Below are 16,183 nucleotides of genomic sequence, written 5' to 3' on the forward strand. Positions count from 1 at the left end.
AAGATTATTATTTTGAAAACACTAAAGTCTTCCCCTTCATAAATATTTCATAGTACAAATTATGATTGTTGTAGAAACTTCATTCAAATTTGAATTCAAACCGTTGAGTGCACTCTTCTTAGTCCAGGAAAAATTGGCATTAATACCGAGCGTTTTATTATTATTTTTACACTTGTTCTCCTCCTTGCTTAAATACTCTATGAGTGCTAATATAGTATACCTTTAAACTTAAACTTCGTTTGGAATGTCCCTAGCCATTAAAGCGATCCTGATAAATAATATATAATAAAAGCGATATTTAAAACATTTTTTCTGAGTTCTTTCCTCTTTCTACACACACTAATATATTGGCTGGTGTGTCTAAAATTTAATTATATTTTCCATATATAAATTCACATTATAAGATATAAGGTATAGAAAGGAAATTAAAAGTTTAGTAATATTGACGTTTTGGTTACTTTCACTCATGTGCAACATGAACGTTTTACATTATTTAATATTTAGAGTTGAAAATAGGATGCCATTATTCAATTCTAAAGCGTTTACAATTTTTTGAATTGAATCATTTATAATTCAGAATATGTAAAATGATAGTTAAGTACGTTTTCATTGCCTAAGTTTACGATGTATGAATAAAGTTTGTTTTGGATGTCCGCAGAATTTCAGTGATATGTTCTAATACACATGAGTAAACAAACACAACTACGCATAGGCGTGCTTAAGTGCAAAGAAAATTTTATATAACGAACAACGTAGAAATTGGTCACTTTCGGTTGGCAGCATCAGTGAAAACAGGCAAGGAAGTTTGAATACTACGATTAATACCGTGTGTTGATTAATAGCCATAGTACTACCTACAAGTTTTGTTAGACATTCCTAAACGACATCGGTGAGGAATTAAATCAGACGTATCAAATAAAAACGTTGTTAATATTGCTATAATTAAAAGTATCAATTGACGCAAATTCTGAACAACTCAATTACTTATTCACATCATTCGTCTGTCTAAAAATCAATCATTATTTAAAATTACATAATTAAGTGTCAAAGCTCGTCTTTATAAGTTAATAATGTTGATTAAGTAAATTAACTTCTTAACATTGAATTATTCTAGTGCGAGAGATAAGGTATTATCATGCTAACGAATATAAAAATAAGCAAACCATATGTAACAAATACCCACTCCGCGCAGTGGTTATAAGCCTTGAAAAGTTAGTAACCAAAACACCAGTTTTTGCTTTAGCTCTCAAATTTTGAGGATTACAATTGTTGGCTGTAATAGCATGCAATTAGTTTATTATCTATATTTGTAATAGAAAAATTAATAAAGGTAGAGCGGTACATTTAAATTATATACCTCTAAAGTCGCAATCACGCTTAATTGTTCGCATACTTCCACAAAACGTAGAAACAACAAATTTCGCATGCATACTCATCATGTGATGTGAGTAACGCGAAAATTCCGATATCATGAAAAAGGGAACATTTTCCATGTGAATGAAGTGTGGAAATTTTTCGTCGTTTCGAAATGCTGGTTTTTATAGTAGTTGCACACATAATAAAAGCGTCATATTTTGCCAGGCAGTGAAGCTAGGAACATAGTTTGTGCTAGAAGAAAGAACATTAAAATTCGTTTTCGTTTGGATGCACAAATCGAGAAAATGTAAAATTTTTAATGGCTGTTGCTAGAATTTCAAAATTTCGAGCGCATTTATTCTGATGCGTAGTCTCCGGGAAAAAATCGGAGTAAGGGGAAAAAAGGACATGTTGAAAAGTCGCCATCTTCGATACAATATGGCGGCTGAAAAATTTGTAACGATAAAAATTATAAGTTGTGCTCAAGGTAGGTAACACAGGTTCTCCTATATTATTAAACGTAATTTGTAGGTTAAACTAAGAAAAACATCCTTGGAGAAGTGGCCATCTTGAATGCAAGTTTGCACTATTTTTGAATTGCCTTCAACTGGCCTGTTATGTGGTATGTTGAGGGTAATAGAAAAAGCGGAAAGCTACATAGTAAATTGGCTCTGCGGTCAAGTTCCGCTCGAGCAGTCGAGCGAAGCACATCGTGGAGTAGTTTCTGTTAGGTCTCTTTGTTCTACTCCTGCGAAGTTGTGTGCTCTTACAGTTTCTCGTTCTTACTGTGTTGGGCCGGTTAGTGCCTCCTAGTGAGTGAGTTCTGTGTGTTTTGGTGTTGCTTGTTTCTGAGTAAATATGGCTTACAAGAAGGACCTGGAATTTAAATGTATCTTTGATAAAAAGTTCTGCAGTTCACGCACGACTTCCAGTCAAGTTTATCAGTGATTAAGTGAAACTTTTCCGAGCATTTTCGATAATATTAGTGCTCTTCAGTTAGACGCCGAGTCTTATCTCAAATTTAAGTATTATCTGTTTTTAAGTCCTACCTGAATAGAGTATTTATCTAAAATTTAAGAATGTACAAGCGTATGAACAGTTTGCTTTTAGTGCCCCTGATTCTGTGGTTTTCATCATGCCGATGGAATATCTAGCACTGTGAGGATTGTTCCAGCGGAAATCCGGATAAAGCAGATTAGGATATATGACTTCGCTTTGGAGGCGCCATTACAGTTACTTGGAGAACATTTTAATGCTTGTGGAAAGGTGGGTCAGGTGGAACCCCAATTTTGGGCAGCTCCTTTTCCCCGAGGAATTGATAGTGGTATCCGCATTATTCATATATAGAACTCCAGAAACATATCCCGTCACGTTCAATAGTACAGGGCTATAAGGTGGGTGTATCCTATGATGTTGAACCTATTACTTTTTTTGTTTTGGTCTCATTTACATATGATCTCCGTTTGCGCATTGAAAAAATCCAAACCTGTGATTGCGGAACCGGCCCCTGTCTCTGTTCAAATGACTGAACTTGGAAAAGTGCAACGTTACTTTTTGTCGTCACGGCCCTTGGAGGTTCGAGCAGATGTCCACCAGAAACCTGCTCGGGGTCCCCTAGAAGTTTCTGTTTTGAACAATGAGAGTGAGATTCCTCAGTTACCAACATCACGCCCAGTATCGCTGTTATCATCATAACCACCTATTTCGGCAGAGGCAGTGCCAAATGTACTAACCCGATAATCCAAGAGCCGCCACTGGATGTTATGCGCCCAGTGTCAACTAGTGTTTCGGTGCCTGATATTCTTCCGGGGTCGAGTGACTTCTCTTTAGTACCGGCAGAAGCCTTCTTTTCCCCTCCAGTTCCTCAAGGTGATGTGTCTGCTTTCCTTATCCCGCTTCTCAACAAAAAGACGACGAGTATCAAGGTTCTGTACAAGGAAAAAAGAATTGAGTTTACTTCTTAGTGCAGTTAAAGGAACGGATAAAACTGATTCACGTGACCCAAAATCGCAAGTGCATGCTATTTCTTATTCGGAACTCACGGGAATTCTTATTCTCACAGCGAGCGTTTTGTAGCAACAAGTTGGTGATGTATGTCTCTTTACTTATGTTTCTCTTTTGTGTTACGGCACAACAAAGCTCTATATTACAAGAAGTGCCATGGGTGAATAGAGACTTCTCCCTTGTGTGCACAGAAAACAATCATTCTTTTGATAGTGAGTATGCTATTGTTGTTAATGTTTTCTTCTTTTGTACCGATATGTCAGCGGTAAATTCATTTACAGTATTAGCTCTTAATATACATCGCATCAGTTCTGCGTCTAATAAAGTCCTCCTTAAACAGTTTTTAAGCACCGTCACCCCGACGTATGTGGTAACGTTGAACTGACTTTTCCGTCGTTAGACTTTCTTCGTGACTACCCCGCAATAATTAATTGTGAATCTTCTACAGGGGTGGTTCTTTTGGTAAGGAAGGGTCTTATGTATGGCATTGTCTCCCGATGGATGGGATTGTTTAATTGTACTCTATGCGCCTTCGGGCTATCTCATGGTACGAGAAAGGAAAAGTTTTATGAGCATACCATCCCATCTTTAATTCCGCCCGGTATAGTCAGTGTATTTTGATCGGTGATTTTAGTGCTGTAATTAACCCCCAAGATTCTCTCAACCCTTCACCTCCATGGAGCTTGTGCGAGCTATGCAGCTGCAATATGCGCTCAGTGTATCCAACTCGCCGCATGCGTTCACCTTCAGTGGGTCGACAAATAAGAGTCGCCTCGACCGAGCGTACTTAACGGAACCTTTATGTTCGACGGTGGTCCATTTGTTAACTCTTCACTTGCCGTTTTCAGACTACTCAGCCATTGAAGTGGCTTTTAAATTTCCGTTTTTCATACCTGCAGCACGAGGTTCTTCTTTTTGGAAAATTAATACAGACGTTATGTCAGGAGAGGAAGTGGTGGAGTTGTTTGCTACTAAGTTTGTCTATTGGTGTAGTATTAAAAAATATTATTCGACTGACGGATCATGGTGGAACGTATACTGTAAGCCCGAAATCCGTAGTTTTCTTCAATGGCGCGGTTGAATTGCGCGCGAGGACGATCGTCTGTTGCACGATTTTTTATAGTCTTCTTTTTGAACTTTGGGCGGCTCCTGCTTCCCTCAAAAACTTAGCACGTATTAACGATCTTAAATTCCGGATGAAACAGATTTACGCACATTCCTCGCTCCAAACTTATTTTTCTGAGGATTTCTACCATTGTTTCCCAGAGGAAACTGCGTCTATATATCACGTTGACCGCCTGCTACGAAAACGACGGTCGACTTTCAACCCTTCCCTTGTTTTACATGACGGGACGACTACGAACGCCGTTTTCCAGATTTTAGATGAATTTATGCACTATTACACCGCTTTTGCGAGTGCCAAGCCGATGGATTATGCTTACGGAAAGGAATTCTTTTCCACGTTACCCCACCAACTCACGGATCAAGAAGGTCAGGCATTAATGAGTCCCATCAACGCAAATTAAATCTTAAATATTTTTAAGAAAGCTAAAGGTCGCAGTGCCCCTTGAATAGATGGCTTGAACATAACATTTTACAAACGTTATTGACCATGTCTCAGTGCAACGCTCGTCACTCTCTTTAATGATTTATTTTCCGGAGTCCGTTTTCCCACAACACCGCCGTCCTTGCACTTATTCCTAAATCATTTTCCGCACGTGAAGTTTCAGACTTCCGACCTATCTCTTTATTGCCGGTTGACCTCAAACTATTTACGAGGGTACTCACCTTGAGACTACGACCAATTATTCGCCTCTATATCAGTCCTTTTCAGGCGGCACAGCACGAGACCCATAACTTTCAGTATACTTTACGTTCCCTCAGACATCTTTTTGCGTATTTTCATTCCCGTCATGTGCCGGCGGAAGCACTGGCGGTGGATCTGGAAAAAGCGTATGATAGCGTCGATCATGGCTTCTTAGCGTTAACTGTTGAAGCATGGGGTTTCCCGTTAGCCTTCCGCCGGGTCATCTCCAATCTGTATGCTACAGCAGACTTTCGCATTCTGTTACAACGAGGTTTGCGTCATTTATGTAGTTTGAGTTTCACTCTCTTTGCATTGGTGCTCGACCCTTTACTTCGGCGGTTGGCCACATTATCGCCTTATGGCCCCTCTAGGTTTCGCAGCCAAAATATCTTAGCGCATGCTGATGATCTGAACATCATCTGAGTCGATCCCGCGGCTATGATGGAATGTTTTCCAGTTTTGCAGCGATTTTCGCGATGTTCCGGTCTCCACTGTAATACACGTAAGACTCACGTTCTACAGTTTCGTGATTTTCATTTACCTCCCGATGACTCCGGTACACCACCTTTACCTCATGTAACGTCTTTAACAATCCTAGGAATTCCCTTTACGTCCTGTCCCACTCAGCATTATTATGAGATTTGGTCCCCACTGTTATCACAAGTACGTCAAGTGTTGTATTCCATACATTTTCGAAGACTACATCTATCACATCGTATTCAATTTATAAAGGTTTATGTGGCGACCAAATTGTGGTACCTTGCGAGAGTCTACCCCTTACCGGAACTGTACGCACCTAAGTTTGAATCCCTTTTCTTTGGCATATTTGGCGCGGTTTCTTTTTCCGCATTCCCCGTACTGCACTTTACCTTCCGCGTTTCCGTGCCGGATTAAGTCTCGTTCACCTTCGCCTTAAATGCCAAACTTTGTTTATGTGCGACTTCTATAATGCTCTTCTCATTTGAGACTCTGTCACACAACGATGGATTCGTTACTTCTGGCCGAGCTATGAATCTCCTCTGAACCCTCCTTTTATCCAATTTGCGGCCCAGGGTCCGTCTTATGTTTTGACCTTAATTCGTAATTGGACCTACGCTGGGTCCCCGCCCGCCACAATGCCCCTACATTATATGGTATTATTTTAGAGTTAACATATCATCAGGCACGCCTTAGAATCCTCCACCATTTCCCGCATGTGATTTGGCCTCAAGCATGGGCCAATATTTTTCCTGCTGTGTTACCTTCAAATATGCAAGAGGCCTGGTTTAAAGTTGTTCATCAGCTTATTCCTACTCGTGCGCATTTATTCGCAGTTCAACGCGCACTCGATGCGATTTGTGATAGATGCAATGAAGAAGATACATTGGACCATTGTTATACGCCGTGCGTGGGTGCGTCCTCAATCTGGAGAAGTTTGATGGCGATGTTAGGTCGTATTAGCCGCCGTCCACCACATCAGACCACTGTTGATTACTTGCTACTTCCAGATTTTCGTTTATTCCCACCAGCAAAACATCATGCAGTGCTCTTCCTAATTGCCTGTACGATAATTTATGTTCAGCGCTTCACGCCTTTGTTAGATGTCACGCCTTTGTTAGCTGTCACGCCTTTGTTAGCTGTCACGCCTTTGTCAGCGCTTCACGCCTGCACGTACTTTGACTTTTTGCGACGCACTCGCCGAAAGCTCTTCCCTCCTCTCCTCTCCTCAGTCGGTTTTTAGAGGTGGTGTTACTCTTTCCTTCCCGTACGTGTGAATATCCAATAGTATATAGACGCTATCTTTTTATATACAATACTTTTTTCACTGATTTCTTTTATATTTTTTCTGATATGTTGATTATTTTCTTCTTATATGTTAATGTTCATTAAGTACAGCTATTGATAGAGCTGCTCTCTTGACATAATTCATAACGGCAGTTTTTCGGTTCCTCTTATGCTTGTGTATGTTCTGTAGGCACAATAAAAACTCAACGGTAAAGCTTCTGCTTTCTAAGTAGCAGGTCTGGGTTCGATTCCCAGGCGAGCCTGGTTTTTTCTTGCGTTTTTCTTCCTTATTACCGTTGCTTCATTTTACCTAAATAGTTTCTGTTGGTATTTTGTGAACAAAATATTTTCAGTATTACAGACATAAACGGAAAGAATATATTTATAAGGTAACTGTTGAGATGGTCTCGAAACTAGGCACTATGTTCGTGTGAAGCTTCGAGACGACACTCAACTATTTAAAAAGAAACGTATGTAGCTTTACAGATTGGGTATCACCATTGTATCTTTCAGAACCAATGTTCCGGGGGATCACAGTTAGTATTCCCAGGGGCACTGCTGATAATATTCTATTTTTTATTCTATTATACACGTATTATTTGGTCTCCTGCAGGGGCACTCTAAGAGCCCGAAGGAGGGAGTGTACCACCCAAAAACATTTTGGAAAAAACATTGGGCATCATTTCCACGATATAGTATTCAGACGAGAAAAAATACATTTGTCTCGCGAGAATAGTGTGTGCCTCACACCGGAATTGATTGCTAATAATCTTCCTTTTTATACTAGTCGTTTAGATACATGAGTATACCAAGTTTGAAGTCTATACCACAACTCAGAAAGTATAATATTATAAATTTTAAAGCAATACACACACACACACATCTATTTATCTATCTATCTCTCTACCTATCTATCTATCTATCTATCTATCTATCTATCTATCTATCTATCTATCTATCTATCTATCTATCTATCTATATATATATATATATGTATATATGTATATATACGCATCTTTTGACAATTGTCCCGTCGACAGCGTGTATAGTTATAACATATGAGATACGTGGAAAAGTCCCCTTTCGGTTCAGTTGTTTGTGTGCAGGACCGGTTGGAATGAAATGCGATGTATAACAGACTCAAGCTTATAGGCAAACGATATATGCTATAAAAATAAACTTTCAAACAAAGAAAAAGTGAGAAAAAAGATTTTGGGAATTGAACGCCAGCCTCTTGCCCAGTACGCTCACGTCATTCCCCTACACTACTGAATTCCTTAGATTTTCGACTTCCTACTTTCTATTGATATAGTACTGGTACGTAGCGGGCCGGCATGTGAGTAACGGTAAAATTCCGATATCTTATAAAAGGCAACATTTTCCATGTGAATAAAGTCTCGAAATTTTTCGTCGTTCCGGAGGCACATATAAAGAAAATGTGAAATTTTTAACGGCTGTTTTAAGAATTTCAAAATTTCGAGTGCATATTTATTCTGATGCGTAGTCTCCGAATGCGTTTTTAAAATTAAAAGAAAAAGCCATCTTCGGTGTTAGAAAGTGCTAATAGTGTTTTATGGGTGTGTCTAAGTCTAGACAACTTGTAGATATGGTGCAAACACGAAATTGCGTTCAAATGTGTAGATTCCATCGAAAGCAAGGGGAAAAATCGGACATTTTGAAAAGTCGCCATCTTCGATACAATATGGTTGATGAAAAATTTTTAACCAAATATAGGGAAATGATATATGGTATAAAAATAAACTTTCAAAGAAAGAAAAAGTGAGAAAAATGGTTGGGAATCGAACCACGGTCTCCTGCCCCGTACGCTCACGTCATTCCCCTACGCTACTGAATTCCTTAGATTTTCGACATAGTACTTAGTTCTTACATAGTAGTGGTACGTAGCGGGCCGGCATCAGTAGAAGTATATACCTATATAGTCGGAAACACACTTAATTGTTTGTATATTTCCGCAAAACATAGAAACACCAAATTTTGCATACTTCCTCGTCATGTGATGTGAGTAATGGGAAAATTCCGATATCATAAAGAGGCGACATTTTCCATGTAAATGAAGTGTCGAAATTTTTCGTCGTTTCGAAATGCTGGTTCTTAGAGTAGTTCCGCAGATCATAGAAACGTCATATCTTGTCAGGCAGTGAAGACAGGAACATAGTTTATGTTAGAAAAACAGTATTAAAATTCGTTTTGGTTTGGCGGCGCAAATCGAAAAAATGTGAAATTTGTAATGGCTGTGTCTAGGACGTTGAAATTCCTAGATGATTTTTATTCTGATGCGTAGTTTGCGAATCCGCCCTTAAACTTGAAAAAATAGTCATCTTCGGTGTAAGAAAGTGCTAGGAATGTTATAAGGGGGCGTCTAATTCTAGACAACTTGTAGATATGGTGGAATCACGAAATTTCGTTCAAGTGTTTAGATTATAGCCTAAGTGAGGGGAAAAATCGGACATGTTGGAAAAGTCGTCATCTTCGATTCAATATGGCGGCTCAAAAATTTGTAACCATGAAAATTATAAGTTGTGCTCACGGTAGTTAAACTAGGTTTCGCTATGTTATTAAGGACGTAATTCAGTTTAAGTGAAGAAACAAATCATTGGAGAAGTCGCAACCTTGAATGAAAAATTGCCACATTTTTGAATTGCCTTCGTTTGGCCTCTTATGTGGTATGTTGAGGAGAATAGAACAGACAGAGTCCAACGTGGTAAGTTAGCTCAGCGGTAAAGCGTCTGCATTCTAAGTTGCAGGTCTGGGTTCGATTCCCAGACCAACCTTCTTTTATCTTGCGTTTGTTTAATCACCGTTGCTTCGTTTTAGCAAAATATTTTCTGTTGGTATTGCGTGAACAAAATATTTTCGTTATTACAGACATAGACGGAAAGGATATATTTATACGCTAACTGTTGAGATGGTCTCGAAACTAGACGTGTGTTCGTGTAAAGTTTAGAGACAATAGTGAATTATTTAAAATCAAACATATTTGGCTTTGGAAATGGAGCATCAGCATTGTCTCTATCGGAAGCAATGTTCGGAGGGGGAGTATTACCCGGGGGCACTGCTGATAACATTCTATTGGTTATTGTATTATAGACGTATTATTTTGATCTCGCCAGGGGTGCTCTGAGGAGACAGTGTCCCACAAAAACAGTCTGAAAGAAACTTCACGATATAGTGTCCATACAAGACAACAATACATTTTGCATTGCGACAACAGTGTCTGCATCAAACCGGAAACGATTGCAAAGTATCTCTCTCCCCTTTCATGTCCCTCGTTAAGATACACACGTATACCAAATTTGAAGTGAATACCACAAGTGGAAAGTATAAAATATTAATTTTAAGGAAATACACACACACACACAGGGACGTACGCAGGGGCTGGGTTCTGGGGGTCCGGACCACCCCCAAAATTCCAACTTTTGTGTAAATTTAGTCTAATTTTAGGGACAAGTTTAGGAATTTCAATATAAAATACCCTGATATTGAGTTTGGACTCCTCCCGAAATAAATTCCTGCGTACGCCACTGCACAAACACGCTCATACACACACACACACACACAAATTGGCACCTCTTGAAAATTGTCTCGTCGGCAGCGTACATATTTATAATATATACGATACCTGGAAAAGTGCCCCTTTCGATTTAATAATTTTAGTTGCGGGTCCGGTTGGAATGAAATACCGTATATAATAGAGTCAAGCTTATTTTCAATCACCTATACTATAAAAATAAACTTTCAAAGATAGAAAAAGTGAGAGAGAAAGTTGTTGGGAATCGAACCCAGATCTTCAGCCCAGTAGGCTCACGTTGTTCCTCTACACTACTCAATTCCTTAGATTTTGGACTTCCTACTTACTGCTCACATAGTACTGGTACGTAGCGGCCCCGCGTCTGTTGAATTACACCTCTAAAATCCGAATAGTAATCGTGTTATAAATATGTTTTTAGGATGATTCAGGAAATGATGTCTTGTTATTTGATTGTAATAAGAAATTAGAATGACACCATTCTAGTACACTGTTCTACCACAATGCAGAAAGTGGTGTTTTTTTAAGTTGCTATAAACAAATTTTTAAAAGCCTCCAATAATATTCATATTGTAAATCACCTAGTAAATAATCGTCTTCATTGAAAATATAAGAGTAAAGATACAGGAAGACTGTATCTAATTGTCCAGTATAAATAAACATTTCAACAAGTCTTGCTGCCCAATAATTACTTTTGTACCAAAGGCCAGCCTTACAATACAGTGTACTACGTTACTGTGCAAAAACTGGTGTTCAATTAAATGTTATGAACTAATGTTTAAAAAGCCTTAACAAAATTCATATTTGTAAGTTACGAACAAATTTAGTCTTCATTAAAAATACAAGACGAGAGATACAGGTAGACTGCAAGAAATTGTCCAGTAAATATGAACTATTTGAAAAAGTCTTGCTGCAGGTAATATGTACTACTATGCCGAAGTATTCCATTATAACGGACTTTTCTATATTATAGTGCAAAAGTAGTGTTCTCTCAAATGTTACCAACAAATGTTTAAAAAGCCTCTAACAGTATTCATATTTGTAAATCACCTACAAATTGTAGTCTTCATTGAAAATACAAGAATAAATATACAGGGAGACTGCAAGAATTTGTGCAGTATATATTAAACTTTTCAAGAAGTCTTGCTGAGGTAATATGTACAACTATTGCCAAGGTTTCCATTATAATCCGCTGTACTACATTATAGTACAAAAGTAGTGTTCACTCAAATGCTATGGAAAAAATTTAAACAATCTCCAACAATAATCATATTTGTAAATTATCTAGTAAATTGTAGTCTTCATTGTAAATACGAGAATAAATGTGCAGGAAGCCTGAAATATTTTCCCACCCTTATATCACACATATGAATTACTTCTCCTGCAGGTAATATGTACAATTAACTACAACGACACTATTATAATACATTGTACTAAATTACACTGCAAAACATAAAATTAAAAAATTGCTACGAATAAATATTTACAAGGCTGCAAAAATCACATTTGTAAACAGTGAGTGTTTTCGTAAAATGCAAGGTTTAATAGGTAGGCTATTGGAAGACAGAGTCCGCTGTTTATGTTTGAGAAAATAAATTCTGTTATTGTCTCTAACATGTATAGATGTGCGCAAAGTGTACATAATAAGCCATGTACATGATTCCCAGAGCAGAAGTAGTAATAGAGTTCTTTCTAATAAATTGTGTGCTTGCTTTTCAAAGTTACATGGAAGGAATAATACCGGTTGAATTGAAGTATGTGCAGGTAACAAGTGTCTGCTGTAAAGGGAAGTGAATTAATGAAGAAATAGTTTTGTAGAACATGACACCTCTTGGCAAAGCGATGACCAGTGGTCTGGGGCGGAGCGAGCTTTAGGGAGTTGAACCTCTAAAATCGGAATAGTAATTGGGTTATATATGCGTTTTTTAATATCATTAAGGAAATGATGTCTTGTTATTTGATTGTAATAAGAAATGACAAAGATACCATTCTAATACACTGTTATACTACAATGCGAAAGTGGTGTTGTTTAAAATGTTCTAAACAATTTTTCAAAAAGCCTCCAATAATATTCATATTGTAAATTACCTAGTAAATCAGAGTCTTCAATGAAAATATAAGAGTAAAGATACAGGAAGAATGTATGTAATTGCCAACTATATATAAAAATTTCAAGATGCCTTGCTGCGCAAAAAGTACATTTGTACCAAAGGACACCATTATAATACAATGTACTACGTTACAGTGCAAAAACTAGTGTTCAATCAAATGTTTTGAACCAATGTTTAAAAAGCCTTAACAAAATTCATATTTGTAAACTATCTACAAACTGTAGTCTTCATTGAAAATACAAGACAAGAGATGCAGGTAGATTGCAAGAAATTGTCCGGTAAATATGAAACATTTCAAAAGATCTTGCTGCAGGTAATATGTACTACTATGCCGAAGGTTTCCATTATAAGGGACTTTTCTACATTACAGCGCAAAATTAGTGCTCTCTCAAATGCTACGAACAAATGTTTAAATGCCTCCAACAATATTCATATTTGAAAATCACATACAAATACAAGAATAAATATACAGGGAGACTACAAGAATTTGCTCTGTATATATGAAACTTTTCAAGAAGTCTTGCTGCAGGTAATATGTACAACTATGTCCAAGGTTAACATTATAATCCACTGTACTACATTATAGTAAAGAAGTAGTGTTCACTCAAATGTTATGAACAAAACTTTAAAAAAAATTCCAACAATGTTCATATTTATAAATTACCTAGCAAATTGTAGTCTTCATTCTAAGTTCAAGAATAAATATGCAGAAAGCATGAAATACATCTGTATTTTCCCACTCTTATATAAGAGATATGAATTAATTTTCCTGCAGGTAAAATGTACAATTAACAACAACGACACTTATAATACATTGTACTAAATTACACTGCGTAACATAATATTTTTAAAAGTGCTAAGAAGAAATATTTAAAACGCTGCAAATATTCACATTTGTAAACAGTGAGTGTTTTCGGAAAATGCAATGTTTAGTAGCTAGGCTATTGCAACAGTGTCCGCTGTTTATTATTCAGAAAATAAATTCTGTTATTGTCTCTAACAGGTATAGATGTGCGCAAAGTGTACATAATAAGCCATGTAAATGATTGCCAGAGTAGAAGTACTAATAGAGTTCTTTGTAATAAATTGTGTGTGTTTGCTGTTCGAAGTTAAATGGAAGAAATAATTCCGGTTCAATTGAAGTATGTGTAGGTAAAAATGTCTGCCGTAACGGGAAGTGAAGTTTTCAAGGAATAATTTTCTAGAACTTGACACCTCATGGCAAAGCCATGACTGGTGGTTTGGGGGCGGAGCCCCCAGCGAGCTTTAGCGAGTTGAACCTCTAAAATCGGAATAGTAATCGGGTTATATATGCTTTTTTAGTATCATTAAGGAATTGATGTCTTGTTATTTGATTATAATAAGAAATGACAAGGACACCGTTCCAATAAACTGTTATACTTCCATGCAAAAGTGGTATTGTTTAAAATGTTCGAAACAATTTTTCAAAAAGCCTCCAATAATATTCGTATTCTATATTACCTAGTAAATCATCGTCCGTCTTCATTGAAAATATAAGAGTAAGGATACAGGAAGAGTGTATGTAATTGCTCAGTATACATATATAAACATTTCAAGAAGCCTTACTGCCCAATTAGTACATTTGTACCAAAGGACACCATTATAATACAGTGTACTACGTTACAGTGCAAAAAGTGGTGTTCAATCAAATGTTTTTAACTAATGTTTAAAAAGCCTTAACAAAATTCATATTTGTAAATTATTTACAAATTGTAGTCTTCAATGAAAATACAAGTCAAGGGATGCAGGTAGACTGCAAGAAATTGTCCGGTAAATATGAAATATTTCACAAGGTCTTGCTGCAGGTAATATGTACTACTATGCCGAAGGTTTCCATTATAAGGGACTTTTCTACATTACAGTGCAAAATTAGTGTTCTCTCAAATGCTACGAACAATTGTTAAATGCCTCCAACAATATTCATATTTGAAAATCACATACAAATTGTAGCCTTCATTGAAAATAACAAGAATAAATATACAGGGAGACTACAAGAATTTGCTCTGTATATATGAAACTTTTCAAGAAGTCTTGCTGCAGGTAATATGTACAACTATGTCCAAGGTTAACATTATAATCCACTGTAATACATTATAGTAAAGAAGTAGTGTTCACTCAAATGTTATGAACAAAACTTTAAAAACAATTCCAACAATGTTTATATTTATAAATTACCTAGCAAATTGTAGTCTTCATTGTAAGTTCAAGAATAAATATGCAGAAAGCATGAAATACATCTGTATTTTCCCACTCTTATATAAGAGATATGAATTAATTTTCCTGCAGGTAAAATGTACAATTAACAACAACGACACTTATAATACATTGTACTAAATTACACTGCGTAACATAATATTTTTAAAAATGCTACGAAGAAATATTTAAAACGCTGCAAATATCCACATTTGTAAACAGTGAGTGTTTTCGGAAAATGCAATGTTTAGTAGCTAGGCTATTGCAACAGTGTCAGGTGTTTATCTTTCAGAAAATAAATTCTGTTATTTTCTCTAACAGGTATAGATGTGCGCAAAGTGTACATAATAAGCCATGTACATGATTACCAGAGTAGAAGTAGTAATAGAGTTCTTTCTGATAAATTGTGTGGTTGCTGTTCAAAGTTAAATGGAAGAAATAATACCGGTTCAATTGAAGTATGTGTTGGTAACAGGTGTCTGCTGTAAAGGGAAGTGAATTTCTCAAGGAATAATTTTCTAGAACTTGACACCTCATGGCAAAGCCCTGACCGGGGGTCTATGGTACTCCCAGCGAACTTTAGCGAGTTTGGAGTATAAGAGCTGAAGTAAAGAATTACTGTAAAAGTTATTTTTCGACAAGAGAAAATCACCACCATACTAAAATTAATGGAACTTATACCTTGTATTCTTTTATTAAGACACAAGCATAAATACATTGATCTCAACACTTTTCAGAATCAGCAATTGTAAAGTCATTCTCGCCCTTCCATGTCTTTTATTCGAAGTTTATGTAAATGTCACATTTTAAAATTATCGGTAATGGCGACCTATTGGAATCGGATATTCGTCAACTTTAGTCACCAACGACTGGGATATTGACATAATTTAATGATTTTTGTTACCATTATAGTTTAAATGCTCATTTCTCCTTCAGACGGAAGTAGAACAAATTCCAACAATTTTGATGTGACACGAAAAGTGTTAATAAAAAATCAAGCTAGCTTACGATTTCTCTGAATTGATTCATAATTTGTTATTGTTAAACTTTATATGGTTTGATTGATTGGTAGTTTATAATTCATACATATTTTAAAGTCTGTGTAATATTGAATACAAAAATAAACTACAGGGATAAACAAACTTCGTAATACACTTATCCTTACTTCATACGTTATTTTCTAGGTTCCACAATCATTGTGCAACCCCATTTTTATATGTGTTATTTCCTTAATTTGCTCTTACTTCAAACGCCGCTGTGCAAGTAAAGAATATCCAAATTATTGTATTAAATGAGTCGATTAAAAATTATTAAATAGTAAAAGATATTTTTACTATTGTATTGTAAATCTCTTGTTTTTATTATCTTAGTATCTGGTTA

The 16,183-nt window shown here is 36.6% G+C and overlaps 1 protein-coding gene across 3 annotated transcripts in view; it reads left to right on the forward strand.

The window, feature by feature from the left end:
- Nucleotides 1–16,183, forward strand: part of LOC145683405 (uncharacterized) — an 868,942-nt gene that overhangs the window by 531,765 nt on the left and 320,994 nt on the right. The window lies entirely within an intron of this gene.

The sequence above is a fragment of the Thermobia domestica genome, chromosome 4, assembly GCF_964235325.1.
Source record: "Thermobia domestica chromosome 4, izTheDome1.hap1.1, whole genome shotgun sequence".
In the NCBI taxonomy this organism is placed as follows: domain Eukaryota; kingdom Metazoa; phylum Arthropoda; class Insecta; order Zygentoma; family Lepismatidae; genus Thermobia; species Thermobia domestica.